Here is a 26,184-nt window from a genome sequence, read left to right as displayed (position 1 = left end):
AGCTGTTGCTGGATGGTTTGGGTGCATTTAGTCAGGAGTCTTTGTTCGAGAGCCTCGAAGTTCCTGCCCCAGCGGTTCACCGTTGTGGTGAGCTGGTTGATGCTTCTGTTGAGCCCGGCATATCCAAGAGGTTGCCTCTTAGCCTTGTCCCCTCCGTGTGTTGCAGTGGATTTGACGGAAATGTCGTCTTCATCGTCTTCGCATTCGCTGTCTCTGTCGAGCTCCTCTGTAGGTTGCTCTTCTATTCTTCTTGCGGCCGCAATGATGGACGCCCTAGTCTTGGGAGTCGTCGCCTTAGCGGTGAATTGAAAGGTCTTGGGTACGGTGGTGTTGATGCTGCAGCTTGCCGAGGCTTTTGCCTGGGTGCCCTCGTCATCTTCGTCGGCGTCTATCGACATCATGGTGTTGTTGGCTTCGCTCGTTGCTCTGCCTTCCTTGAGTTTCGATATGGTTCCGCGTTGGTGCGCTATCGTTAGCTGCATTGCAGCCATCTTCGTTTGCTGGTCCTGCATCATCTTTTGCAGTTCCCTCACGGTGGCCTTTAGCTCTCCCACCTCTTTCTTGTATTGCTCCTCGCAACCGTTGCTGGGCATTCTGCCAGACTCCTTATCTCTGCCTGGCGTCGCGTCCGCGTTATCAGGGGTTGTTTTCGTTCCCCGGGACACGGACCTCCTTCTCTGCGTCTCCTTCTTTCCCTCCTGTGTGACGTCAATCTTGTTTTCCGATCTTTCGCGCTCTCGTTTCTGCGAAACCGAGCGCTGACGTCGAGTTGTTTTCGACTCTCCAGTAGTGATGTCAGCCCACGTTGGGCCGTCTGACGTCATCTTTCGCCAATCGCGGTTCACCACGTTGCTCCCCTTTCGGCCTGCTTCCAGTTCCGGGAATTCGTCCCTTCGAGAAAGTCTGGCCTTCATGGCGGGTTGCAAGGGCGCGGGCGCCATCTTTGCAGGGGCTTCAGCGTTCTGCTTGGCCCACTGTCCCTTCTTGATTTGGATCGGCGTTTTGAATTTGTTCTTGCAGCTACCCGCGCCCGTAACGTGGGAGCCGCCACACAGCCTGCATTTAGGCTTGCAGTATTCTGCGTGATCTTCGCCCGGATTTCTCCGTCCGCACGCAAAGCACACTTTCACATTTGGGGTAGGGCATACATCCTTCCTACGCCCCACTTGGCCGCAGATTTTGCACACCTCGCGGTGCTGGCGGTACAACGTACACTTTGCAATAAAGCCTCCGTACTTTACGTAGTGCGGGACCTTTTGCCCTTCAAATAATATTACAACCGACGTGGAGTTGCCCAGTCGGTGCGCGGCCATGGCCGTTGGATTGTACTTGTTCACGATGCACTTGGTGATCTCCTCATCAGTTTCATCGTGCTCAACCCCGCTGATCACGCCACGGGAGGTGTTGTCCGGGGTAGCTTTGTACGCGAAAGTCTCGTACGAGCATTCTCCGATCGTTAGTCTTCTGATCGATCCGTACTGGAAAGATCTCTTTTCGCTGGGCGTACTCAGCACTATGATGTTTTGAGCAGCGTTAAGGGCAATTGAGTCCTCCTCTGCTTCCTCATAAGTAATGTTGGCTGCTGCGAGTATCGCTCCACGCAAAACAGTCATCGCAGTCGTGCTTACGACTAGCCCGCCACGAGGCCTAACCACCACGCGGTGCTCGTCCTTCCCGGCAAAGTTTGGCATGCGTGCCGATTTGGCCATATTGGCGTTAACTTTAGCTACAAATTGCGCTTTGGCTGCGCATTGTCGCTCCTCTTTACTTCTAGCGTTCGAAGCCGAGAGAGATGTGCTCGGCTTACCTTGGCTCGGCTTACGAAGGCTGGGTCCCTTGCTGCGACGAGGCTCCCGTTGCCTGCTGTTTCTTGCTGCGGCGCGAGACTACAACAGTCCAACCCGCGCACAAGTTCGCCGGTTCACTCGCACAGTCCACTGATTCGGTGCACAGTCCGGTGCCGGTCTTGGCAAAGCTGCCGTCGCCGATAGCCGAAACGCTCCCGTAAGCACTGGGTGGCGGTCCCGAAGTAGTGTTAGCAGCCTTCTCCCTCGCTGGGTCTACGTCCACGTGGCCGTGTCTCCTCTTGCGAGTCTGGTCTGCATCCGTAGTCGCAGCAGTGATGTCCATGGATTGGATTTCTTCATTTCCGTAATCCATTTCGCCTCCAGGAGTCGTGGTGAACTCAGAAACGGCGCCCAAGGCCGCTTCAGGGGCCGCGACGGCCGAGCACGTGGCCGCCGCGGAGGCAGTCAGCGTTAGGCTTAGCGGGGCGGCGCCCACTCTAGACGCAAAAGTCGCCTTAATTTCTCCAAAATTGGGTAAAATGGCCCGAATTTGGTATCAACGTGGTCCGCTAGTTAAGAGGAACGCTCACGTACCAAAATTGATCCGGTCGGGGTCGATGATCCGCTGATAATTAGCATAGTCGACGGAGCCGATGTGAAGTGCGTTCGCTCTCTCCGCGCGCTCGCAGCGCCCCCTCAGGGGCCTAGACAGAGCAATGCTATTGACACAGCGAATCGTTATATTAAAATGTAAAAACAAGGGTAACAAGAATGTTGCTTTGTTCAGAAGAATGGTTGTCATACGTATCTGTATTTTTGTGCAGATTTTGTGCGTCGACGAAACAAATAACACAGACATCACTAAAGCAGAAAAACGAAAATTGTTTCGTCGCAGGATCTATTTCTTTTTATTTTTTTATCTGTGGCGTATAGCAACCCCCGAAAATAATTTCTGGATACGCCACTGTGGGAAATAATAGACACCGCAATGCAAGGCTTCAAATTAAAACCGAATTGGGTTATTCAAATCGTACAGAACACGGGCACCAGTTGCATTCTTTCGCTGATGCCGCAGTCAGTGTTTCACTTATGTTGTTCGATTGATCTCCCTGATCAGTAAAATCTCACAATATCAAAAGTCTGGAGGTCACAAGGCCCCCGGATAAAATAATTGAGGCTTTCGCAAATTTTGACAAAAAAAAAACCGTGTAAGGAAACAGAAACATGAGCTCTTGTATTTTCCTTTATTCGCCCTTGTCTACGTGAAGTTTTTCTGTCAAAATGTGCGAAAGAACCAGCTAGCCCAAGTGCCAAATTTATTAGAAATAATTGAGGCTACCGATGCCGATATCTTCCATGTTTTTTCAAAGAAGCATGTATACATATGCACACCACACGCCGTATGCCATGGCAGCGATGCGGTTAAGTTCATACAGCCATCGCGGGTCCAGTTTTTACCCGCTGCACATTTTGGTTTAACATAATACGTTTATAAAGCTGTATAATATGCCCTGACCCTACGTTCGGCGGAAAATTTTGTGATCCACGAAGTCGCCTTACCTAGCCGACTGCAATTATTCCAAACTGACATCCGCCAATCCCAGTTTAGAGTCGCGCCAGTATTTTATATCTGGGCGTGCACGCCTGTTTCCGAGATATCAGGGGCGGATCCAGCCACTCATTTTAGGGGGGGCGGTCACTTGAAGTACAAATGAAGAGGGGGAGGGTGTCTTTTGTTTTTAGTAGTTACTATTATCAAAGGAACCCCGTCAGAGCATAAATACTGTTAATTTTTGCTCACAGTGGTTCTACTCATTTGTTCTAATCAGTTTTCTAATCTTAATGAATTTCAAGAAATACTACAAATATCCGGCTACCTAGTGTCACTAAATAAACCTTATTTAGTGACTCTACGGCTACCATACTTCAGATGTAGGCACATTTTGCTGTGCTAAGCCTTTGTTAGGAATCGGGTTGCGTGGCCGGTGCGAACACGGGTTGGTGTCGTGCCGGGCAGTCATCAGGACAAGTTGATGTGAGAAAGAACGCTGTCTTTATACAAGTATTTACATTATCCCGATCACAGTGAACAGGCACGGCGCTTTCCGGTGCACGGCACCATATTAAATGAGCCGATTGACGTCCAATCATTTTCCCTCTTTCGATGTGGTCACCAGAATTCCACTAATTCTTGGATATTTCCGGGGTCATAATGATGAGCACATACCTGCACAATTCAAAAGTGAATGTCCCATTGATAACCAAGCATTACTGCAGATACAATGGGAGTTCATGTACGAGACAAGAAACAATGCCACAGAAATATGTGCAGCTAGAGCACCACGACGTCTGGTTGGTAGATTTGGGAACTTCTACTGAAAGTTCTAATGTGAGCAATCCAATGCTACAACACAAATTTCAACCTCCGTCGTCCACAATTTCCGTTGGCGAAGCGATCAATAACTTTTTCACAGCCAACAGGGATGTCTCTGTGCGTATGTAGCAAGGCGAGGCCGGTCAGGCATGTCTCACTCATCTCTGATCGCAGCCATGTCTTTAAGCGGCGAAGCGTAGAGAAGGATCTTTCGGCGCTGGCGACGCTGACAGGGAGAGTGGCCAGTATTTGTAGTAGTGCTTTGATCGAAGGAAAGATGTCGACGTCGCACATGCAGAATGCTTCAACAGCAGTCGCAGGGATGTCGGCTCCTTGTTCTCTTTCACGCTTCCACTTTTCCCGCCATAGCCGCAGTTCTGCTGCAATAACACTAGCACTTATTGGGCCGTGCCTTACGAGCGATCCATACCGCTGGGCAATCTGCTTGACTACTTTTGCTTCGTCTTCTGATGCTATGGTATTCAGCAGCTGGGACGGCAAAAATAGGAAGAGCTCACAAACTCCAAAAGTATCATCATTGAATCTCCATTTCATGTCTGCCAACACATTATCCAGTAGAGGAATATACCTTACTAGCGATTGCGAACCTGCCCCAGGTTGTAGAGGCATTTGTGGATGCTGGGGCCCAAGACGGCGTTTTAACTACAGCGATCGTATGCCCCTCTCATCCAGAAGCAAACCAAAACTGTGCATATGAAACACTCCGCACCTGTAAGCTGCTGGCGGAGCTTACAGCCATCCGGGACGGACTGCAAGCTCTCCTACCGGCACTTCTTGAAGCTCCTGGAAGTTTTACGGCACACATTTACACGGACTCAACGGCGGCCATACGGGATTTGCGACGTGTAGCCTCCAACTCGTCTGTCTCAAGAGACATTCATGACCTGCTGGACACGTGGCCCTGCCCTCTCCGACTGTCATGGATACGACGTAATACTATCACCGCTCATATTGCGGCGGATAGTTTCTGTCACGTTACGTCGGTTCCACGGCCCCTGCCCTAGCTGACAACTGACCCACATGACCAACTTGTCCAACTAAAGGAAGATCTGCGTCGCGCCACACGTGCTCTCATCCCACCGTGTGGAACAGACCTTCCCAGTGGGCTCGCTCGCTGGGAGGAGGTCCTGCTGCGTAGACTACGAGTTGGGGTGGCCCTCTCTCCTGCGGTAACCCGGGCGTGGCCACCGCGATACCATGCCCCGTTTTCCACGACCTGCCCCTTTTGTACGGCTCCTGCCGAAGAAGCCGACACCAACCACCTGCTATGGACGTGCCCTTCACTGAGTGCAGCGAGATCCCGGCACCTTCGCGGCACAGGCCTGCATCCGGGGAGACCCCCCGATCTTCAGCGATGGCTGTGGGGGCCCCACCACCGCTGTCTTCTGGACTTCATCCGGGAAACGGGTGCAAGCTTGTACCTGTAGGAACTTATGCCAAAGGGCATACTGTCGCAATTAAAAAAAAAATACACTGTTGTCCTGAAGAAGCTCTCTGGATCAAGCGCTGGAGTGTTAGACCTGTAGGACTGTCTCTTCGTGATGCGAGGGAGCCGCAGCTCTGTTTCAAGTTCATCCGCGAGCGCGACGGCTTTCTCGTAGAGAGGTGTGAACGCCTCTTCACTGTCACGCCTTTGAGCAGTGAGGGCAGCTACAGTGTCTGTCAGCGTATTCCTTGCTGTATGCACATCAACGCACTCCTTTTGGTAGAGACGACTCAACGGAAGCGTGTGAGCCGAGAGGCAAACTATCGCCATTATGAACTCACCATCGCCAACGGCGACGCGGAGCGTCCTTGCTTTTGCATCGCTTTGAAGCTCCTTCCAGTTGGCGACGGCGTCAAGAGCTTTCGCCACGAAGACAAGAGAGTCCCGAAATTGGATGACACTGTCATGTCGCTCCACCCATCTCGTCTCGCAAAGGCTTTTCAGCTGGTGGCCAAGTGTGTTCTTTAATACACTGTTTCGTTTTGGTGAGTTGAGGCGGTGAAGAAGGCAATTACCTCCTTCATAACCCCCACCGCGTTCCTAACGGCTTGAACGCGCGATGACTTCGAGATCGACAAGTTGAGTGCGTGGTTAAAACACGGAGAGTGAACTGCTTTTGTGGCACACCGCTTAATTTCTGACACGGCGCAACGCAGCTCTGACACCATGAGGCTGCATCCATCTGTAGCTATGGCGACGCACCTGCCCAAGTCGAATTGTAGGTCCTTCAGCATCTTCAGAACCCGCTCACCAAGTACTCTTCCTGTCAGGATAGGCTCAGTTATGTTGGCGTCGACAGCATGGCTGTCATTGCGAGGGTCAACAAATTGGAAAAAGTCCTCTCGTACAGCGTTCTCGTGTACATAGCGCAGAGCAAGACTTAGCTGCGACGTGTGAGATACATCGGTTGTTTCGTCGAACATAATGCTGTAGACGCGCGACTCGTGCACCCACTGAATAAAGGTATCAAGAACCTCTTCTCCACAGCACTTGATCAATTCGTTCTGGGTCGTCTTGCTGATGTACGTGGCTCGAGATGATGTGCTGGCAAGGCGCTTCTGAAATTCAGTGTCCCCGCTTGATACTCGAAAGCGCAGAAGCTCGCGGAAATTACCCTCATTCGAAGTCATTGAGGCCTCATTTGACCGCTCAAGAAGTCTTCCGTCGTCTCGATACCCACGAAATGGTATGTTTTGGCGCCCTAGAAAGATGATAGACGTTATAATTGGGACCAAGCGGTTTCGGTTCTCGTTCACTTGATGTAAACGCTGATTGCTGATTTGGTTGGCTACATCTTGTGGGCTAACGTACGGGATAGCAGAGGACCCCGGCTAGCTTTGCTAGAGAACGCTACGCGCCGTACACTAGCCCTGCGGAATCCGAAGACTCACGCACGGGTTCGAGTACTCACATGCGGTAGACAGGCTCCGGCAATCCAAAGTGAGGCTTTATTGCCTGGCAGATACAGTGCATACACCAGACAACACGACTATCGCTCGCGGGGAGACAGTGGCTCCTGTCGCTCGCTCAAGCCGCTGGGCTCAGACCTCGATATCCGTCATCACGGCCGCGGGAGCAGGGGAGGCATCCCGAGGCGACCGATCAGGGCAGAATCTCTCGGCAGAGTCCGTGGAGCCAACTGGGTTCACCTAGCGTCACTAAATAAAGGCTTTTAGAGTATCGGCACTCTTTTCTCTCATTGTTATGTGCCGCCGGCATTTCCATTGGTCGGTCGGCACCACGTGATGTTTGTTTACATATGGGCGCAGCCATTTTGTTTTTGGGCGCCTCTCCTCTCTCTCTCTCGGCTGCGAGGGCGTTAAAGCGGCCGGTCGCACTCTGCCCGTCACAACCGGCGGCGGTTTCGTTCGGAGAGATGGCAACACTGCAACCCAGAAACAAAATGGCCCCCAGACGCCTCCGGACGCACGAAGTGGCGGTACTCTTAAGCGTAGCTTATTTAGTGACGCTAGGTTCACCGTCATCGGGGCATTCGGCGTAGGCACAGCCGAGCCAACCGACTCCGACCAAATCGCCCAGTCACTCTCCGCCGGAGCGCTCGTTCGTCCCGCAGGTCAGCTCAGAGGGGAGAGGAGATCTTCCCCAGGTCGGGGAGAGGGTGGCGCTAAGGAAGGTGACAAACTGGTCCTCCTTCCCTCGCGCCCTCGCGCACACGTTCGCGGCAAGCCGGTTCGGCGCGTCGCGCGGGGTCATGAAGAGGACACGACCTACGTGACGCGCCGGCTACCCAAAATGGCGGCTCCCAGCTCGCGGAAACATGTGCAGGCGAGGCGTAGGGGAACACGGGCCCCCACAATCTTTTTCGGGTGCCTTCAGACGTGCGAGAAATTCCTCCCCAGCCTGGATTGCTTCATTGTGGTACTTGCTTGCTTCATGTACAGAAAGATCGCCGTCCTTTCCCAGCAGCTTCGCAAAGGATGTGAGCGGCTTGGTGACCAGTTTTTGGAGTGGAACATTTTTCTGGTAGCCTCCCATCGCACCTGTTACGAACAAAACGCAGTACTTGCAGTACAGGCCCCTGCTATAATCGGACAGGACAAGACACTTGAACTTGTTTAAATGCGACCGACTTACGTATCGCTTCTCATTTTTGCCGTTTTTCCGGTGAAGTGAGAATGGAAAACTGTAGTTATCCGGAGGGCACCAATGCGTTTCCAACAAACGCCGTTTAGTGTAGTCATCGACTTTCCTACCGATGAACTTTCCTATGTCACTCGAGAATTCCGCGGAGATGCTCGGAGATACCACGTCCAATCTTTCGCTTTCAAATTCGGTATTCTGGCCGCATGGAGAAGAAAGGGGTGAACATTCGCCTTGCAGAGGTAGCGATGCGCTACATGCTGCCGACCGTGGAAGAATACAGGTGTTACCGTATTTCTCGTCCAGTCGTAGCGTTGGCACAACTGCTGATGAGGTGGCCTGTTCCGTGCCTTCGACTGCAACATGTAGGGATTTCTTAGCAGCAGGAAGGAATAACTTGTCGATCTTCTGCGAACTTGCCCTCTTCATTCTTCAGAGAGAGCTTTGGGGTTGCAAACAGGCGAAAGAAAATGTGATAGTCCAATGCTGTCGGTGTACATGACAAGCCGCAATTGCGAGCTTCATGTTTTAAGATGCTTCATGTATCAATATGCAGAATACAAAAAGTAATATTTGCTGACCTGACGATAGAACGAGAACTCATGACTTAAAGCCACATCCTAGAATCTGTGCAAGAGTATATGAACATTTAAATTACTAACAGGGGAGCTTACCCAGCAAAGAAAATTCTTCGAACAATAAATGAATACACACAGGAGATTGCGCAAGCACTGCTCCACTTGCTCATCTTCAATCGTGCGTTGCATCGTTTTAAGAAGTAAAACAGAGCGAGAGCAACTTCAACGTGCAGAAGCATCGCAGACGACGAAAATTAGCAAACGGCGCAGTGCTTAGGCATATTTACGTAAACCTTACAGGGGACTTTCAGCGGAATACTTTAAAAAGAACTGTTCATCGTGTAATCGAAAGAATTAATCACAAAGCGCGTAGCGACATGATGTCGTGCTAAGCTTGAACAAGAGATGCTGTATCGGCTTGCGATAATCAAATCTCTTGTACTTTAGAAAAATTATTTCAGTCTATGTGACATTGCTTCACTACCTTTGAAACTCCCCAGCATAAAATCGTGGGCAGTGTTCATTTCATCAATATGAAACAACACATGCTCGTATTCTTTGTAAACGCATGTTTAGAAAAACGTACCTTGAAGTTTTATCATATGAATAACCTATACTGCTGCAAAAAGTACTTAATTCAATCACTGATGCATATTGTCGTAGCGGGTTCTATAGGATTTTGGTACATTCCTCGTAACTGCGCTAGAAGGGTCAGTATAGTAACTACAACATCCGGGGTATGCTTGGCTGAATACTGGCGTGACTGGCATCTCGAATACTGCAGCTAGCAATGATAGGCACGTTTCAAGTCTTCTTCTACTCAAAAACGAAACAATTAAGAGGTGCGGGTATCAAATCTAAAGTTCTAAACGCAAGCTATATATTTGCGCGTGGCCAACGCTTACCTCGAGTCGTCAGGATGGATCAAGTGGCTACTACAGTACCAGTCGTCAGATTCATGCGACTCGGCCGACGAAATCATGTGCTGGTCATGTATTGAGCACGTGAGTGTTTCGTCACCTTCGACCACATGTCACACCTCCTTCAACTTGTGCCGCAGTACTGAACCAACTGAACCACCGAACCTTCTTGCCTCGTCGGCTGACGAATGACGATAAAAGCGTACACACCGATCGGTTGCTGGAACTCAGGTGTCTTTATTAAGCGAAGAGAAATGGTGACCCCCCCCCCCCCCCCCCCCCGGTCCCCGATGGCGCGGCAGCGCAGGCGTGGAACACGATATCTCACGTGTCATACATCCGGCGGGTCAGGTAACTCGAACCGCCCGAGCAAGCGTGAGAAAGGCACATTCAGTGAGCTGTGAAGTGCGCGTCCACTACACTTCTGTTTATTTTGATGGAAAAAAACAGAGCGGTCAGAGCGGCTGTAGCAATCCCGGCTACGCAGCGGCGGCCGCGGCTTATTGCACCGTCTGAATAAATACAAAAGCACACAAAAATGTGGGAGGTCACTGCTCTTTTTGTTTCAATCTCCTGAACGGCAGCATGCGCGAAGAAAGCGGGGGCAGAGAGAAATCCCAAGCACGGCTGCTCCCCCCGCCGCTCCGCGAAGCTGTCGATTAAAGCGCTGGACACATGTACGACTGGTACACGCGATTCGCATGCGACTGATCGTTACGATTGATCGTTAGGACCCGTTTTGGCGTCGATCGCTGGTCGGAGGAGGCTCACGACGTGCGTCTGGCAAGCCAGATGCAGTCGTGCCATCGTTGCAATCGTCGTGAGGCCACAGCCAATGAGAGCCCGCTGAGCCCCAACACCCCGCAACCGGCGTGCGTTGCTCTGGTCGGCTCGGGTGTTGGAAACTCTAGGCTTAGCATCCTGGCGGATATTTGATTGCCGCTATCTGTGTAACTGCGAATGACAATCCGTAACACAACTTTTCACCACACTATCATCCCTTTTCTCGCATAAGCTACTTCTTTTTTAGCGATCAGATTGATTCAGAAGAGCAGCGACAAGCGCGGTTGCTACCGTGGTCTGCGCCGGTTCGAGCCGCTGAGTGTGCCGAGCTGGCAGGCGCGACCGGCGTGTGCGCGGACTGTTTCCGAAGGCAGAAAACACTTCGCGATTGCCTGCTTTATCAATTTCTTGCGAACAAACGCGCGGAATCTACAAATTCAGCTCAGCGATCGTCGTAGTTGAACATCTGCGTAGCCTGTTTCGATGTTTCCGCGCAGGTATTGCCATCTCTCGACCGGTCGGCGCACCGTCCGCCGCGCTTGCATCGCGGCAGATATCTGATCGCCGCTTTTAAAATAAGCCCTGATAACAATCCCAAGCACAATTTTTCACCACACTAACACCTACTTTCTCGCATGTGGAACTTCATTTTAACGACCAGATTGATTCAGAAGAGCAGCGACAAGCGGTTGCTACCGTGGTCTGCGCCGGTTCGAGCCGCTGAGTGTCCGAGCTGGCAGGCGCGGCCGGCGTGTGCGCGAACTGTTTCCGAAGGCAGGAAACGCTTCACGATTGCCTTCTTCATCCATTTCTTGTGAATAAATAAGGGGAATCTACAAATTCAGCTCAGCGATAGTCGTAGTTGACCATGGAGCAAAAACGGTGGGCGGAGCGACGCCGACGACGCATCGCATGCACGCATCGGGTCATGTGTCTCAAATTCACGCGTACGACTAGTCGTGGTGACAGTCGTGACGATCAGTCGCATGCGAATCGCGTGTACCAGTCGTACATGTGTCCAGCGCTTAACTTGCGCCGGTTCACGGCTGGTGCACCGGTCTGCAGCTCCTGGGTTTGTGAGGGTAAACCGTGCTTGCCTAGCTCGGTTTGCGATAACCACGGTTAGGAGACTAACTTCGGTTATGCCTGCCGTGTAGTTACCTCTCAAGCCGTGAAGGCCGATCATAACAGCCGTTCCAGCCGTTCTAGCCATTCGGCTTCCACTGCGGTTAGGGCAGTCGTGTCGGGGCAACCTGACCAAGGAGGTGGCCACAGGCACTGAAGGGAGGGGGGAAAGGGGGAGATGTTGACACAGGCTTTGGGGGGGGGGGGGGGGGGCGATCGCCCCTACCGCCCCCCCTCTGGATCCGCCACTGCCTCCTCGTCGCTCTCCGCTGACCACAACATCTCGTCCTTGGTGCCATCAAGCGCGTTCGCGATGCCACACTTCATAACGAACGTTCACCCATGATCGATGGGATCGTGGCCCACGCCTCGCACGCCCATCCTACGAACTTCTCCAGAGGCGCACGCTTCAGCCGACCACTCGTTTTGAACGCGCGAGAGCCGCTGCTGCCATTGCTGTTATCAAGTGCGCAAGTGGAACGATTTGACAATTTGTGTGAACGCCGATCGAAAAGCCTGGGCGCCTATGCTTCCTGCGTCCGAAAAATTGTTGCTAAAAGCTTTGGCGCCATCTTGAGATGGCGATGGGCGAGACGAAATTTCCGTTGTTTCGGCAGTTTTGGTTTCGTATCCGATTCTAACGTGCATGCAATTTTTCGACCTATTTTTCCGGAAAAAAGGTGCGCGTTAGAATCGGGTAATTACAGTACCTCCGGGAGACATTCTTTAAGGACGACCCATGCCCACGTCACCACACAGAACCTCCAGCAAAGGAGAGCCATTGCAAGAGGTGCCGTTGTGAACACGCACAAGCACAAGACAGGTGCAGAAAGCATCAAGCCACTTGGACGGCAAGCAGGAGGTCAACATACCCAACGCTCGGAAGTTTCTCAGAAACTGGAAAGTCATCACAGCGACGCCCTGTCCCCAGAGGCTACCAGAGCAAGAATCCTCGACCCCAGATACCCGGTGCATACCTGCCAGGTTTGCAGGGATGGCATTAGGGAGATCGGCAGCGTCTCCTGCCACGCGCGTGGCAGCAGCCACGCCCCCCTGGCAACGGCTGCTGCCACGCGTGACGTCATAATGACGTCATAACATTAATAATTGTCATTATTTTGTGTAGTGTAGTCCGAAATACACATTTTTTTTATTTGCAGTACAAAATAACGCACCACTGAACTGCTAAAACTTTTCTAAACAAACAATTTTTGTTCTTGCGGGAGCAGCCGGCGATGCTGCTGCTGCTGCCAGCTGCCGTATCGCGCACATGGAGTCGCGTATCCGAAAGCGTGACGAAGCTCAGATTTTCTCGGGCCGACAACGTAGATAAACCGGAGTTCATATTGTTAGAAGCACTATCTGAAAACGTGAGAAAGTTGCTTGTGATTATGTATTGCGTGGGGACCCAGCCAGCCTTTCCAGACCGCAGCAAAATAGCCGCTCTCGAGTACTGTTGACCTGTGACCGCTTGGTTCTGCTTGGTGTACGCCGATGGTACCTGCGTACAGTTTTAGCGTACGTGAGACGACATCGCACAGCCGACTGGCCTCGTTCGAACAAGCTACGTTCCACACAAGAAAAGACACCGTCCGAGCGTAATTCTGTGAACCTTCCGACGCATGTCGGCGCGGCGGCATCTGCTATCAACAGTTTGCACCACGGCAAGTCCAGAATGCTTAAATGGGCGACCTGAAATCGCGGTGTGTGTTCTCGAAATGAAGACAACTTAGCAGCGCCAAAAGATAATCAGAATGTACAGTGCCGAGGACGAAGGGTAGTGGCGGCAACCGTTTTTTACTAGGCACATGTGCGCATTACAATTTTAGACAATTGCGCCGAGAATAGGAAAGGTAATCTTTGGTGTCCCCACACATGTACCACGTACGTACCACTACAGTAGATCTCCTCTTCTGAAATATTAGCAAGGAAAACTCGAAAATCGGGAAGTTCTTATTTTCTAGTGGGCGAAATTGTAGCTTAAAATTTGTTTTACACCCACGATACGTTTTATGAGCAGAAAAGTCTTGTGAGCATGCGCCACAAGGATCATAATTGCGTGATATTCAGCGCTTAAAAAGATTTCCTAGTAGAAACCAAATATTTCGTAGTAGGATACATGATTCTACAACAGTTTAGGACCTGCGACCTTCAAAAGGTAGACTAGCTAGACGCTTCATCTCATAGCCACTGCACTGGTATAACTTTCACGTCTCACTGTACCGTGGTGTACGCTATGTTGGCCAGACTTGACTGAGTCCCTCATGCAAAGGAAGTTAATTCAGGACACACACCCAGACGATAGGGTCAGAGAAGAGGCTGTAGAGACGGCAATAGGAAGGGTATACGCTTGGCCGGCCATCATGTCTAATACACCTACATGCACTCCAGCATATGAAAACCTATGGGTTCTGCACAGGCTCAATAAGCAACGTCAAAGAGAATCTTAAGATGTGCCTGGAACGTGAAAGCATCTACGGATTGTTTGTGTAAACAGGTATAAGCAGCGAGCATGCTGCAAATGTAATTGATAGGCAAACGTCAAGGCTATCATGGGGCGAATTTAACAAAAAGAAATGGTGCAAAAGATCCCAATTTTAAACTACATTGATGTTATATGTGCATGCACTATAAACACAGTCATCAGTATGTTAACTGTACGTAAACACTCAAGTGATATGATCAAACGGAACTAGAGGCCCCACTGCAATCGCCCAGTTATGTTTCTTTGCAGTGGAATAGGTCGGTATCTGTTAGTCGCACAAACAAGATTCTCTGATGGCATGGAGAAATAGCTGGAAAGTGGCTATGGAGCTCCAGCTGCTTTACACATTTTCTGTAATACCAGTTATTTGTTTGAAGTTTGCAATAAAATTGATCTCATTTGTTAGTCTTTTTAATTAATGAACGAAACTTTTCATGGCCACAAAACAGTGGTCGATAAACAAATGCTCACTTTCTTTGGTGGCTTGTAACGATTCACTAGAATTTCACATGGCCAACCCAAGGAATCCATGGCTTGTACACTGCAGGGTAGTGCTAGTCTCCAAAAACATTTGCCAGGACGACTGGAAACTAGTGCGGCCCACAGGCTCCATAGGTGGAAACCAGTAGCCCACCCAAAGTGCCATAAAACAGCTAATGAATGGAGTGAGTCTCTGCTAAATATTAAGCAGGTTCAAAGGGTAGGTTCGCATTGATAGATTTTGTGCCATCGTTCACTGTGCGTAGATTAACTATTTAACGGGCACAATAGTCATTTTTGTTATTTCGGACAGTTGAAGGGTTGCCTAAATGTTCTTTAACAAAACAAAAAGTGAAAGCTCTCAGGGATTTTAAAAACATTGTTTAGCCTCTCCAGCAATTGTCCCAGCCTGAAGGAACTCAGCTGATAGTTTGTGCCGACTGTCGTCCTCGCTTGCTAGCTCCCTGACCAAGCACATGAATGCAGTGACTAAGAAAGATGGTGACCAAAGTGAGAAGAGAAGGTGGATCCCGTACAACAGCCCTTGATCATCTAAACACCAGAAAAAAGCGCCGATGACTCACAGGCCACGACTAGGGCGTTAAAATACCTTTTGACATACATTTACAGGGCATTTACAACCTTTTATCAAAAAAATCTTGATTACACACAGTCCCTCCATGGAAGGGGTTTGTTTCTGACAAGGTCGTTGAAATTTGTTATTAGTGACAACATAAACTCATCATTGGTCCCTTTCATTCAGCACACTTACGGGCTTCGTTTTAAAAACCCTGCTGTTTCTATTTCACGTATAAATGAACTGCTTATGCAATATTCTCTTATTTACCTATGTTCGAAGTAAACTGTGTTATACCGTAAAATGTGATGTGCCGAGTGCATGCAGGTGTAACATTCTTCAATGGGACATGCAGAACATGAAGCTCAGTGCTGATAAACTTAAATCAGGAAAAATAAAGCTTCCCATGTTGCTTCTTTATTTTTGTAACTATTCTCTCTACCAAATACCTTGGTGGTAAACTCAACTAAGCTCATCTTTTCCCTAGGCCTTTATAATTGTTTTGCTCTGCAATTATACATTCTCAGCTGGAGCATGCCTGCTGAATTCAGGCCCCAACCACGCTTTACTATTTCTCAATTGCAGCTGTATGAAATGTTGCTCTTTAGGTTTTGCCAATGATTTCCAACAGGCCATTTAATTGGTGTCAGAACCATTTTATACCTTTAATTGCTATTTATAGCAAACAGTATTATATCATTTTTCATAACACATTTTCTTGTAACCTCATTCAATGATTTTGTTACCCCGCCAGCCTGGTTCATAAATCTTTGCGTGAACATGCCCGTCTTGCAGCTAATCTGCATTAACAGACACCACACATTTTGGCTTTCCAGCGTAGCTTTGGTGTCCGCAAAAAGGAATATTTTTCTTGGCTCCTCTGCAGCGCTTTGTAGAAAAAGATCACTTGCTGGTTTCGCTTTCCCACAGGGCTCTAGTGTAGTGCAAGAAAGTATCGCGTGCTTATTCCTTTTTTGTTGAGGTTTTAATGCTGTGCATCTTCCAGAAGAACCCTGGCATTTTGTTTAGAAATGGAACTTCACAGCACAAACAGTGCAGAGAAAGTAGAGCTACTCACTTTTTGCATAGACACGGAAGTTTGGCAGATCACTTGTCATTGACAAGCAAGTTTGATTTCTGGCTTAAGGTGCAACGCTGGGATAGTTTACTAGCTGGGGGGAAAAAACACAGCACTGATAAACGGTACTGAAGTACTAGGAAAGGTGCTGTGATCAACATGGTTTCCATGTGTTGGCAGCTTTTTGGTCCAGTGTTTTTCATGAATATTTGCCAGGGGGCCTTAACATGGCCTGCTTTTGTGTAACAAAAATGTCAACAGTGAAGCACTTATCAATGCTCACATGCTGCTCATTGATACCAGAGCAAAAGTACGTTCAGCAGTCATTTTATTGTTAAAGCCACCCATGATCCATACACCTTCCAGCTGTACTGCAACTTTCACAAACACCGACAGACATTCACATCTACGCACATGGCCTTGGCTCCAGTTCTTGCACAAGGAATTAAGAAGTACTCTTGGGAGTGGGCAATGTCACGCTCGACACCAACCATTACCCCGAAGTTGTACTTGATGAACTATTTTTTACGCCTGTTGGCTTAAAGGATTGTTTAAGTGCCCGTTTTGTGGAAGAAAAAGAAACAGCTAATGGGCACACAACACACAACCTGTGAATGTGTTTTCTAGCAGCTGGCTTCTGACGAGACTTGCATCATTGTTGGGACATTTTATAAAGCCCCTTACCACTAAGTAAATTCACTTGAGCAATTTTCCAAAACAGTTTACACAGTGCGGAGTTAAAAAGCAATAGAATGTGAAACGTCCCCTCACAATTGGAAACTCTTCCTGTTCACTACCCCAAAGGCTTTGACAGTAGACGCTTAAGCACGCTTCACCAGTTGCGAATACAAGCATTAGTGTCAAGTTGAACTCCGCAGAGTGCTTGGGATGGGCATATAGATGTCACAGCCACTTGGAATTTGTGCAAAGACTGCAAGCCTCCGAGATAAGCTCTCATCATCATTAGCCCATCCTGCTGAGAGTGAATGAAAGTATTGTGCCTGGTTATGTTCAATTCCAACCAAGCCAAACACAAGAGTAAAGAAGGAACGAGCCTATCAAAATACATACTCAAAGCAGATGCAGGAGGAAGTTCTGTTGCCTAACCAGGTTAGAGGAGGCGAAAGGTACTGGAGCGAAGGAAAGGGAAATAAGAGCCAAGCAGTAATTTTAAGCCTTGCCTATCATTCCATTAAGACTTCCTAAGTTGAAAGCACAATGGTACTAAGCAACAAATCTGAGCATAGATGAACAATAACTGAATTTTCACTTGTTAACCTTATGCACACGACTTTTAAAGGACTATTAGCAGAAGTTCCAAACTTGGCTCACACGGCGATCTTATCGGCTGCACTTCTCCCATGCTTGCACAGTTGGAGCTTGAGCCTCCTTGCACAAGAAGCCAGCCAGTCAGCGAATGGTTTCAGTGGTATCTTGAATAGATATATCTTTGGACGGGCAGTTGGGCTCCACCCACGGAAGTGCAACTGCGCTCCCTGCACGGATTCTGCAGCGCTACGTGCACAGATCGTTTCTGTGGAATAGTCAGGATACATTTCTCGGCGACAGTACTACTGCCCCGGGGGAAAAATTGCAGAAGCTACATGCGAGATCGGATTGCGTTCGATGATGCCGTGCGCTACCTGACGACACTCGATTCGTGCACACGCTGACACTACGTCGCTCGCTACGGCGCGACGCGATGGAAAATACTGATCCCTACGTTTTATAATTGAGCCACCACTCCAGAATCAGAACACAAGGCTTGGCATGGAAGAAGCGAGGCACAAGTAGACAACAAATGCAGGCGCGTAAAGCAAATAGCACGCGAACTGCAAAACAACGTGAAGCTTACGCGATGGAAAATACTGATCCCTACGTTTTATAATTGAGCCACCACTCCAGAATCAGAACACAAGGCTTGGCATGGAAGAAGCGAGGCACAAGTAGACAACAAATGCAGGCGCGTAAAGCAAATAGCACGCGAACTGCAAAACAACGTGAAGCTTACAAAATATTAAACGACAACAGTACAGTTCTAGGAGCATGTAAAAAGCGGGGCGAAGCAGCGTGCAGAAAACAATGCGTTAGGCTTACCAAGACGTGCAACAGCAAGTTCACAAAAAATACCCAATCTAAATAATTACAAGCACACCTCCCAACAAGAAAAAAGCGCCGCGAGGCAGCCGCTGTACAGGGAGATAAGGACGTAACGATGCGTCAGGCCTGCCATTCGAACCACGGGCGGAGAACATCGGGACACAAGACGCGAACACCCGGCTGCCGTCGTCAACACAAAAAAGTGGCATGATCAAATGACGTAAATATGACGTTTGTTTTGTGACGTCACAGGAAGTCACGTGATTACTTTAGCTTGACGTCACTTCTGCGTGGCAGCAGCTGTTGCCAGGGGGGCGCAGCTCGTGCCACGCGCGTGGCAGGAGACTTAACCTAGGGAGATCTGACCGGGAGGCGGGCAAGGGGGGGGGGTGTTGTAGCAACAACAGAATGGGCAACCTTACAGACTTTTTTTGGTTTGCTTACAACATAGCAGAAAATGAACAGTTTCTTTGTCCATTTGTCCAAACTAGCTACCAACAAGCTACACCACTTAAGTGTTCGACGTGGCTGCCGCCGCCCCTTTCAGAAAGTCCTCGAAATAGTACTGCAAGCGCAATGCAAAACAGCAGGAACTGAACTGTTTTGTTCTTTCGTCTAAACTAACAAGTTACACCACTGGAGACTTGCTAAATCTTCAGAACTGCCATCCAGAACTGCCGTGCTCGTGCGTAAATGAAAGCGGCGGTGGCGCTGTGCTTCTATCAACAGTCAACTAACAATGGGACGAACAGGTTCACCGTTTGCGCATGGCCGACTATGCTTTTTAAGAACTTCACTGATAACAATGCCAATTGGTGTCGGGTTCAGGTATACCTCCGGCGCATTGTGGCCAGACTGGGAAAAAGATTTGGCCAAAGACGAGTGCGTTTTCGGGAGATTTTTGTTTCGGTCGTACAATCGTGCAAAACCATGGAAATTCGGGAGTCGCGAGGAAAATTCGGGAAACCTGGCAGGTATGCTCATCAAAGGACATGCTTTGCCTGACCTGACGGTTTCACTGCTAGAGAGCTGCGCAGCGTCCCAGCAGTCACACTGCAAGTAGTCATGAACCTGCTGATGGCAAGGCCGGTCTTCATTCCCAATACGGATGGAGCGGCGGAGCAGTGGCGGTCCCAAGGGGGGGGGCGAAGGGGGCGGTCGCCCCCCCCCCCCCCCCCCCCAAAGAGGTCCTCAGTTTCTTATTTTTAATTTTTTTAAGCATTCCACTTGCGCGAAGTTAAATCCCAGCGGGTTGCACAGCATACGCGCACACGACTCCATGGTTATCACCACTTCAGCAGAATTGGCGCAAGGAGGGGAGCGATTCTTAATTCGCCTCGCCCCCCCCCCCCCCCCCCCCCCAAAAAAACCGATTACTGCGGCGGAGGCAGCCGACTTCAGGCCGACAACGGTATCTTCAGTACTCATTCGACAGAATGCTCACTATGGCACTTTTTGGCTGCAGACAGCGAGCATTAATTCCCGCAGACGGATGTGCAGAGAGTATCGCTTTACTCGCAACAATGGTTCACAAAGCCCGAACAAACTTGCGTCCCCTTTGCATGGCCTCAGTGGACGTATCGAAGGCCTTTGACAGAGTATCACTACATGGCTTTGCTGATGAGTTTCTAGACTACGTGAAAGACTTCTATCAAACAAGTAACACTGTTCCGACATGGAACGAGCACACGCGTCTCGTCCGACCGACCGGAGGAGTACGTCAAGGGGATGATCCTTTATCTCCGATACTATTTAACTTGGTACTCGACGAATGGCTGACTTGATGCCCACATTGGACCGCCTTCTGCAGCGACGCATTCTACTTAAACGCAACAGCCACTACGACTCCTGCAGGTCTCCAGGCAAGACTGGATTCCTTGAAAGGCTTTCTGCACGACAGGCCTTGAGGTCGACGCCCAGAAGAGCCCGACACTCTGTCTCTTGCCAGCAGGAAAACAAAAGGTTGCAGCTGAAAAGAAATTCGGCATCGCAGGAACAGGGCCAGCGTCGGCTGACAGGAATACGCGCTGGAGGCACTTGGGCGTGACTTTCACAGCCAGAGGAGTTGCGAGCGGGCTGCTGGAGCAAGAACTGCGTAGCCTTGTCCAAAAAATATCAAAGGCCCCTCTAAAGACCCAGCAACAACTTGTACTCTTCAATCACTATACGACTCCAAGGCTTCCACATGGACTCGCTCTCAGCCCCGTGGTGCTCAAACTCCTCAAGAAACTGGACAGTATGATACGCTTCGCAGATAGTACATGGCTACGCCTACCACATGACTGTCCGCTGGGATTCTTTCATGCACCTGTCGAAGGAAGTCGATTGGGCATAACGTGCCTGCAAACATCGGTTCCGGCACTGCGTGTGCGGCGGTTCCAATCTGTCAGTGAATCTGAAAACAAGTCCTCCAAAGCAGCACCTCAGCTACCGTACATGACCGATCCACTCGAGTCTTCGAAGTCAGAATCACCAAAGGCCATCAAGAAGGACTACACCGAGACAAACTTCACTCCTCAGCTGAAGGAATGTCCCCCACTGGGGCAAAGAATGTGCCAGGCTCAAACAACTGGTTCACTGAGGGAACAATATTTCTCAGAGGCAGAGAGATCATCGAATTGGTCCGTATACGCACCAACGCTCCGCCCTGCCTGACTAGGACAAAGAGGGGACAAAACGTCTCACAGACTTGCAGAGCGGGATGCAGCTAGCCAGAATCTCTATGGCATACTCTACAATAATGTCACCAGACCCACCACGAAACTATACGGAGACATGACACTATAACAAGACACGCTGCAAAACGCCTAAGAGAACTCGGCTTTGCCGTTCCAAGAAGAACCCCACTTCAAAACTCCACTGGGTGAACGGATCCGCAATCTCATTGTCAGAAGGGACAGTCAGTCAGCGATTCTTGACGTCCAAGTGGCTGGAACTGGAGCCCCCTATCACAAATCATCACCATCATCATCATCACCAGCCTATCTACACCCACTGCAGGGTAAAGGCCTCTCCCATTATTCTCCAATTACCTCGGTCCTGTGCCAACTGTGACCAATTTATCCCCGCAAACTTCTTGATCTCATCTGCCCATCTAACTTTCTGCCACCCCCTGCAACGCTTGCCTTCTCTAGGGATCCACTCTGTTACCCTTAATGACCAGCGGTTATCTTGCCTTCGCATTACATGCCCTGCCCACGTCCATTTCTTCTTCTTAATTTCTACTAATATGTCTTTAACACCAGTTTGCTCCCTGACCCACTCCGCTCTCTTCTTGTCCCTTAATGTTGCACCTATCATTTTCCGCTCCATTGCCCGCTGAGTCGTTCTCAATTTAAGTTGAACCCTCTTAGTGAGCCTCCAAGTTTCTGCCCCGTAGGCGAGTACCGGTAAGATGCAGCTGTCATACACTTTCTTCTTCAACGACAATGGTAGGCTGCTATTCATTACCTGATAATGTCTGCCATATGCACCTCACCCCATTCTGATCCTTATAATTATCTCTGCCTCATGGTTGGGATCTGGGGTCACAACTTGGCCTAAGTAGATATATTCGCTTACCACTTCCACTGCCTCGCCACCTATCTCAAACCGCTGTGCTGTCCCGAGGTTATTGATCACTACTTTAGTTTTCTGCATATTAATTTTCAGACCCACGGTTCTACTCTGTTCGCCCAGTGCGGAAAGCATGCTTTGCGATTCGTCCCCCGAGTTACTTAGCAAGGCAACGTCATCAGCCAATCTGAGGTTACTGAGGTATTCTCCATTAACCCTCATTCCCACCTGTTCCCAATCCAACGTTCTGAATACTTCTTGTAAACATGCTGTGAATAGCATTGGAGAGATTGTGTCTCCTTGTCTGACATACTGCTCTCATATGGAGGATCATGATAGCTGTAGACCCATTGTAGATATCCTCTAGTATTCTTACATAATGCTCATCTACCCCCTGGTTCACAAATCACAAATACACTTGGCCAAAACCATGAAATACTATATGGACCAGGCAATCCTAGACCAAGCTGGCGGGAGGCCTTTGGTCTCAAGTATCACGATCACCTACCGAGGCATATGGGGCCAAGAGAGTGCGAACATGCTCTGGGACTTGGGATTTACAGCAAACAGCTTCAAGGTCATTACCATACGTTGTCTTCAGGATGGCATCGGGGCCTTTGCTGTACATCGCCATACGACATCCACTCTAAGTGGCTGAAATCCGAAAGAATACCACCCGGTCCTCGCAACAACCCCCGGTACCACTGCTTCGCCAGTAGGAAGTTCCTGGAGTGTTCTTTTCCTTGGAGGGTGAGCAGTGCGCTCGGCCAACAAGTCGTCAGTGTGGCCACCTTCTCGTATGACAAGGATCCCACACTCTATGACAAAAGTGCTCAAAAGGTAAACACCACAGCGGGTCAGTACGAACAGAGGTGACGCAATTGAAAGGAAAAATGAGCTGGCTGGTGTACGAGTGATATGGGTCAGGCTCTGAACATTCAATCCCTGACAGGCACTTATAAACACCCTTCAAAAGAATCGTGGGATCATCGCTTACCAAGAACGATGGGTGGATTGGGATATGTGCTTGGACTTGAATTAAAATGTGCATCATGGACAGGCACTGTGTGCACCACCCCCATTAACTAAAGAGGCCGTGAGTTGACCATTCAGTCTGTTGCCCCAAGAAGTACGATGGTTGGCAGGACCGTGAAGCTTGCGTGACCCAGGTAAAGCAACGGATTGCCCCCCACCCAGGCACACAGTTGTGCGAACGGTGGCCATGTCGCCCTGCCGCAGTGGGGCCCCTTAATTAAGCGGTGCAGCTCTTCCACCTGCCAGTTTCCCTCCACGACCCTCGTCAGGTGCCGCATGGTCCCCATCATACGGCAGAGCACTACCGTACAATGTCCGTGCCTGCTCGTCAAAGCAGGCCTCAGCGCATCATGGCGGGGCCATCGATGGGCGCCCTGCAAGCAGGCAGGCCTCGGTGGTGCACCTTCAACTGCTGCCCACCTGACGCGCCTGCCAAAAAAGCTGGGATACCCAGGGCCAACAGATCCGCACCGCGCAATGGCCCTGTGTTTTGAGCCAGGTCCCAAGTTTCTGCCCCTTCAGTCATCACTGTCGCACCTCCCACCCGCACTGTAGAAGGAAAAACAACCCCCAAGCACCTGGAGCATGCATTTCGATAAGACCATTCCATGCTAAGTAACAATGTACACTAGCTTTGCCAGTGTTGCTGTGTGCACGCCTCCTGGTCAAGAAAGCTTCGCCTACCAGTCCCAGCCCGTTTGCCACTTCTCTGTACACACCGCATTAAAGAAAACTACCCCTGTTGCACCCCACGAGGAAGGGTCGAATGGGGTTGCTGGGACGCAAGTGCACTATCAGGACATGAGGAGGGCCGAACAGCAAGGAAATTCGGGGCTCTCCAGAGGCCCCCTCTCTTCTACCCTTCGGCCGCGCGTGGGTCAGCTGCCACTCCAGCAAGCTGGTGCAATTGTGGTGGCAGCCGTAGGTGTTCCAGGAGTGACACGTCCGGAGCCTCCTTCCGAACTTGCTGCCAAGGAAATATTTTGCGCTACATTTCTAGTGGGGCATTCCTTCACAAGGCATAATTTCATGTGTCCCACTTTAGTGAAACAGCAGCCGATATGCAGTTACAAACCTCAAAATGGCTCGATTAAAAATGGCGAGACATTCCATTCTGTGAAGGCAGATGACCAGTAAAACCGAGGAGACACACAATTTTGAGCAAAGGTACAAACTGTTGTCGCAAGTGACTACCGTAAAATACCGATCAAGCGCCCCCACCCACGCAAGCGCCCCCCAAGCATTTTCCCGGAATTTAGAATTTCTGTACACGACCAAGCAAGCACCCCCTCCCACTTCCCGCCATTCCGAAAGCGTTTTTTTTTCCAGGCTTTTGGATGCCATAGTGTTCATAGCCGATGCCGAATCCAATACAATCCAAGTCGTTGCTGCTACGAGAACGAGTTACCAGTCATCGCCGCCATTTTTTCGGGAGCGGTTGTCTTTGTTCACTATGCATTCGTACAAGGTAAAAAGGACGCTCGAAGTAGTGGACTGGCATCGGAAAAATGGCAGAAACGTGCACCTCACTTCTCGCGTGTTCAAATAACGAAGTTTTGCTGCAACAAAACTTCGTTGTCCCCGAGGACCCTGACGAGCTGCAGACCGAGGGCCTGAACCTTATTTTGGGATCGAATTCTGAAGAATCGTTTTGCGGATTTAAGGGGAGACGCGGGTCTTGGAATCCCAAAATTTGGCCAAAAAATCGATTTTTAGAAATCGCCATTTTCGGAAAGTAGAGCTATTTTTCTACCGGTTAGCAAAATATCCAGACCCAGGAGTACGTATTTGAGCCATATCAATTTATAGCACCGACGCGCGCTAAAATCGGCCAAGATTCGACACGAAAATAGCATTTTTTCGACGACTCGCCCCTCGGGTTCTACAAGCGCCACGGCGTCCATCTTGGTCTCATTCGAAAGCACGTCTTTTCGTTTTCAATTCCCCGCCAGAACCATTCCGTTTCGTCTGTTGGTTGCGAGTAAAACCGGTATAGAAAAGAGACGGATCGCGCCGCCTAATTGGTTACTGACTGCACGTGACCGCAGGGCGCAACCTCATTGGCTGGGCGCCGTGGGTCGTCTGCTCGGCACTCTCATCACAGGGCAACGGCTCATGTATTCGTCTGTGCGAGGACCGGCAAAAGCCCCGCATGGCGTAAAAATAAAGTAAAGATGTCTATCGATAACCGAAAGGAAGAACAGGCATTATTAAAAGCGCCTGAAATACGATTTTCTGCTCCTGTGACGACGACTTATCGTGAGAACGGCGCCGAGACGGAGGTAGGCTTAGCGCCCGCGCGGGCTGCCGAGACGATAGCGTAGCGATATGATTACGCCTGCGGGGGCACTAAGGTGCGTCTATCTTTCGATCAGCAGCTAATATAAAGAAAAGAAATGATAAAGTGGAGGATGCCGCATGCCGACGTCGCAAGGGAAGTGTGTTCATTCTGTTATCAACGATGCTGCGGCGGTTCGGCCCGCACTCCGGCGCGCGCTTCCTCGTCGGCAGGTTAGCATATAGATAAACGATTTGAGAATTATAAAGTTTCGCACTGCGCACAATGTGCGTTTGTGACGTGATATACGAGTAGATTAAACCGAAAACGTGGTTATCCCACCTAGCCAAGCGCATGCACGTTACAGAACAGTGGCGGGCATTCCGTTACCAGCCCCTTCGCTGCAACTCATTTCACGCGATGCAAATCCGATTTGATTGCTACAAATGAAGCAGTAACATAACAAAATAGACGTTTACAAGTGTGGTGCACGCTCGGCACCTCAGCCCTAGTCGCCAAAGAGAGACGGCGCGCTGCCAACAGCATAAAAATTGAAGCAACATTCTGGCTTTGCTTTTGTTCAGTTTTTCTGCCAAGTGCCATCTGTAGACAGATGATTTCATAATTTTTCCACCAACTGATTAAAGCAAACTTGGTACGCTCCTGTTGAGCGAAACGCGAGCTACATTCTAGAACCTTTCTTTTTTTCATATGCTCAATAGATAAAACTGTAAAACCTCAACTGCGATTTTCTCAGCTTCCCTTTTTTTGCATATGTGCCTTGCCTTACCGGGGTTTTGAGGTAGTTTTTTTCAAAGGATTTCTACAAGTGTTATACCGTTGAATTCGGGATAAAATGAAATGCATGCTGATGCTATTTTAACTCATTTTGCCTCAAATAAATGTTATGAGTAATAATTA

General features: G+C 49.7%; 1 pseudogene; it reads right to left on the bottom strand.

The window, feature by feature from the left end:
* Positions 1 to 3,971: 3,971 nt before the first annotated feature.
* LOC144153558 (52 kDa repressor of the inhibitor of the protein kinase-like) lies at positions 3,972 to 6,960 on the bottom strand (annotated as a pseudogene).
* Positions 6,961 to 26,184: the final 19,224 nt, after the last annotated feature.

Source organism: Haemaphysalis longicornis, unplaced genomic scaffold (genome assembly GCF_048455015.1).
Source record: "Haemaphysalis longicornis isolate Haplotype H1 unplaced genomic scaffold, Haemaphysalis longicornis Haplotype H1 scaffold_9, whole genome shotgun sequence".
NCBI classification, from domain to species: domain Eukaryota; kingdom Metazoa; phylum Arthropoda; class Arachnida; order Ixodida; family Ixodidae; genus Haemaphysalis; species Haemaphysalis longicornis.
The sequence above is the reverse complement of the archived record's forward strand: the minus strand, read 5'-3'. Positions and strand labels throughout refer to the sequence as shown.